The sequence below is a fragment of the Lepidothrix coronata genome, unplaced genomic scaffold (genome assembly GCF_001604755.1).
Source record: "Lepidothrix coronata isolate B3197 unplaced genomic scaffold, Lepidothrix_coronata-1.0 Scaffold20, whole genome shotgun sequence".
Lineage (NCBI taxonomy): Eukaryota > Metazoa > Chordata > Aves > Passeriformes > Pipridae > Lepidothrix > Lepidothrix coronata.
The window spans coordinates 3,570,792-3,575,485 of NW_016690200.1; the positions used below are offsets into that span (position 1 = coordinate 3,570,792).

The 4,694-nt window shown below is 37.2% G+C and overlaps 1 protein-coding gene across 20 annotated transcripts in view; it reads right to left on the minus strand.

Moving 5' to 3' along the window:
• Nucleotides 1–498: 498 nt before the first annotated feature.
• The window catches only part of CELF2 (CUGBP, Elav-like family member 2), a 556,743-nt gene continuing 552,547 nt past the window's right edge, over nucleotides 499–4,694 (minus strand). For all 20 annotated transcript variants that reach the window (XM_017807758.1, XM_017807750.1, XM_017807744.1 and 17 more), the window contains one exon: nucleotides 499–4,694. This exon is cut by the window's right edge. The gene's annotated coding sequence lies outside the window, so the exon portion shown is untranslated.

The following is a 4,694-nucleotide window of genomic DNA, read 5'->3' on the forward strand; positions in this document are numbered from 1 at the left end:
TTTTCCTAAGAGAAGGCTCAGATACAGGAAATGTACAGTAAGCCACACATGTTCCCCCAAAAGATGCTTTGACCTCCAGTGTGGACTCTGTGGAATTTTGAGCATATGGGTTTTAATTTTTTAGCTCTAAACCCACCTAGAATGAGGAGGAAAAAAAGTCACACACCAAAAACTCTAGTATCGTTTGTGACAGTAATATTGTTTCATGACATTTTCTGATTCACATATTTTAGCTGCTTTTTGATTTTAGTGCAAAACCAAGCACATTTGCTTCTGCAAATACAGAAGAAGATCGAAATTTCTGCATTTTAGTCTCTTTTGCTGCAAGTCACTGAATGGTAAGACTTTTTCTCCCCACAGACTTCAGCAAGCCTAATTTTCAAAGTCTCTGTTATTAATGAAATATCAAGCAAATTAGGTAACATTTGCCTGGGCATGGTTAAAGACCATGCACCCAGTGAGATTTCATATAACAAAAAGCGCCCAACCCTAGAAACATTTTTTTTTCCATTTAATGCTCATAAAATTTTACAGACAACAGAATCCTTTCTTAAGCTTTATTTAAGAAATCGAATACTATTATAGTTCAATATATATAAGACACATCCAGTATTGTGTTCCTGATAGCAAGTGCATAGATTTTGTTAAGATATCATTTTTATATTTAATTTTTTTTTTTATTTGTTACTCAGTAGCATGTTTCATGATCACACGAAGGGATATTCCCAGTGATTTTGCTAAGAGCATGAGAGAAAAAACAGAACACAGCAAAGTAGTGAAACTACAACAGAGATGAGGAACAAAAACGATCAGGCAAACTATCAGTACAGTCGATTCCTGATAAGTGAATAATCTGATTGCTTGGTCACAATGCTTTATTCACTTATCAGGAATGATTCACACTACATTTTGTTAAACTGTTTTCCTTAGCCTAATACCTAAGAGTCACACTGGGCAAAGGCACACACACTCTGGCAGGCTATTCTTTAATCAGCAAGTCTTGTGACAGTTTGGTAATTTCCCATGGCGATACACATATAGCTAACAAAGAGACATTTTGCTAACACTGCAAGGTGCCTTACATAATTGAAATTAAAAGCATGCGTTTAAGCAGGACAAACTGTTCAGCTGCATTGCTTTAAGGAACTCGTTTTTCCCCATTGTTGAAATAAAATAATAAAAAGAATGAAAAAAAGAAAGAAAACCCTGTATCTTTCAGCCCTGAGTATTTAAAAGAAACCCAACTGCAGTTTAAGTCTTTTTTTTTTTTTTTCAGTTGTATTTTTGGAAGAAAAGACCCTTCACAAAGCTCTAGTTTCTTTCCTTAAGACCAAGTTTGGAGGAAAAAAAAAGAGAAAAGAAAAAAAAATAAAGCATCCACAGCAAGCTAAAAAACCCCAGAGTAATTCTGATTCATCATTCATGCAAGTCAAGACTTACTTAACTGAATCCACTGATGTCAAAATTATCCAAATCGGGATCACAAACTCTAGAATTGTCAAAGACCCAGGATACAGTCTGACCACTGGGTTCTGCTTTCCTGCCTGGGCTGTCTGCTACAGGCTCCTGTGGTTTTAGATTAAACTTAGGGTTGCTTGGACCCCTGACCTCTGACAACAGACCCTGTGAGATGACACTGGAGCTTCTCTGGGGCTCCAGACTCATTGTTTATTTGCTTCTCATGGAAACGGAAAAGTGAAAAAAGGAAAAAAGAATTAAAAAAAAAAAAGATGCATTGAGCAGTAACAACCAGGCCAACTCACAAGCCACCAGAAAATTTCAAAAGTCTTCCAAAGGCAGGAACCAACGTTGCTGCTGACACCACACAGATACACTCAGTGCGCCAGGACCAATAAGACGGTATTGAGGGGGGCTGTGTGTGTGTGTGAGCCAAAGCCAGAGTGCCAGAAAGACCAGGGGAGAGGAGACAAGAGGGAGGAGTGTCATTTGGGTCTCATAAGAGCACTTTTAAGTGGTCTTCGATTCCTGAGCATCACAGAAAGTGGGACAAAGGAAAGGGATGGGGGCGTATGGCTTGAATTCCAGAGAGCACTCGCCAGTGCTTCTCTCTCCTCCTTGGGTTTGGTTTGGTTGGTTTTCTTTTGCTTTCCCCCCCCTCCAAATTGTAAAGTTTGTTTCTGCGATCAAACAGAGGAGAGAAGAGACTTTTTGTAAACCAGAACAACATAGATTTTTCTTTTGCAGCTTTTATTTCATCGTGGTAGACACCGGCTGGGGGAGAGCAGAGAGATTCTTGTGAGGAGAAAAAAATTATAGGAAATGAAAGAATAAAAAAAGCTAAAAGCCAACTGTAAAAAATAATGAGGAAAAGAAAGGGCTATGGAATTTCTTTAGTCCCTTTTGAGATTTGTGTAATACAATCAGCCAATGCTGAGAATGATCTGCTTTGTAAGCCCACAGCAAAAATATCACCCATTGGAACAATGGGGGATCTTTTTTCAATCACTTATTTCTCCGTCCTTTTATTTTTGTGTGTTTTTTTTTTCTTTACTTCCGCTGGCTTTAATAGAAAGTCTTCCTGCGCTCCCTTTATTTTTTAAAGTATTATATGTATAACTGCACATAACAAGCTCGATCACCTGGTAGGCTTTTGCAGGCTCTCACAGCCCTAGTTAAGACGTGATTAGTTTCTAAGGAGAGTTTGACTAACGCCATATGCCATCAGATTACTGTGCAGTTTGGAAGAAATCCCAAGGCTATATCCTCCTTTTCTTGAATGTTTCATGTGCTTCTGCGAAGTAGTGGCAGAGTATTATTATTTTTTTTTAACAACTAGGAAGAACTGATCTCCATAATCCACATTTTCCAGACTGACTGAAATGTCACAGCAAAAAAAAACCAAAACAACTTTTCCCGTAACTTCTGTGTGTTTGTGTGCGGAAGGTTTTGCAGTTCGAAGGCTAACAAAAGCTACCTTGAATAGGACCTTGCAAGAAGCTCATTTAAAATGCTTCCTGCTCCGAGAGATTATCCAAGTGATAAGGCATGACTAGGGGGAGGAAGAGAGAGAAAAAAAAAATAATCAAAGAAACCAGAATATGTCTAAAATGTACAAATCCTCTTTTGCCCCCCAATCAGCTATTCACTTAGGTGGAATCGACTGTATCTTTTGTACACAACCAACAAATAGAGAAAAAAAAAAACAGGCACGTGAAACAGTGAGGTGTGTAGATGTATTACCAACACAGAATGACCACCAACAATACAACACACAAAGTAGAGAGACAAGTATTAGGAAAATGGTTTAATATTGGAGACAGAAGCAAAAAACTGCATCACACAATAACATACGTTACAAAAATAAGTCTGACTGTTTCAACTACACGGTTATGTTCACAATGAGGACAGAAGAATCAGAAAAAACTCTGATCTAAACAGCAAAAAAGCAAACCCCTAACGTTTTAACTAATACATTTATCCACGCAAAGTGACCGAGTACTCCTAATTCTAATTACCTTATTGTGTAACTGCACGATACAGAATAAAAAGTGAAACTTACCGCTTTTGTTAAGACAAAATTCTAAACACTAGATATAAGCAAAGGGAAAAAAAGAAATCAAGCCAAAGTTTTGAATTCTCGAAACAAAACCAACTCTCTTTCTACTGTCCAGAAATCAAACTTGAAAATCAGTCATGATCGAGGGGGCCCACGAGAGTAAGCCACAAAAATTTCCATTTGTTTTTTAATCTCCAGTATAAAAAGTTCCACTGGTACAAAATGCATAAGTACAATCAAGTTGTAGAAATAGGAAAGCCTGCTTTTTTTTTCATTTTTTTTGTTCTTTTTTTTTTTGGCTCAAATTCCATCAAACAACAAAATCCAAATGCATCAATAAAACAGAAACAATACTCAAATGGTCTTACAGTTTCCACTAGATTGCATTAACTTTGGCTTTTCTCAGACAATACTTAAAAACTAGTTTGTAATTCTAAACAAAATGATAGTATTATTAATCTACAAACAACAATTCTCACAGCACAAAAAGAACACAAATACATAGGTTTGTTTTTTTTTTCTTTTTGTATGACATTATCCAAAAAGGTAATGAAACTACAGGATATTTTTTCCTTTTGTTAATTAGCACTTAAGATAATAAAAACAGAAACAGTAAAATGATTCCAGAGTAGCACAAGCCAAGGAACTGTAACCCCTATGGTGAAAGAAAGATGAACTTGTTACTCCTTTGAGGACTGCCATTTCATTGCAATTAGCTAATTTGTTTGAAAAAACAACTAGTCTAGTCTTTTGATTAGAATTTTGTAAAGCAATTTCCCTTGTTTTACTTCCTCTCTTATTAGGCCCTTGCACCCTTGCAGCTTTATCCTTTCAATATTTTGAAAGAGAACTGGTACATAATTTGTCTCCCAGGAGGTGTACGTTTGGGTTTTTGGTTTCGCACTTGAATTTTAGTTTATTTTGTAATTTTTTTTTTCCCCCCAAGATGGACTCTTTTCTAAGCAATGAGCCATCTCAGTTGCCTGGAAGTACAGAAACATTCCTCCTCTCCCACTGCTAAGCCAATGTCCTGTGGAGTGTAATTCAGGGCAGCCTGGTGCCGAATTACACTGCCTGAGGACCAGAAGCATCACCACTCTAAACTGGACTGGTAAACCCACAGGACACACCAGGGCATCTAAAAAAGCTTTAGAAATTTAGACAGTGGGTACAATGA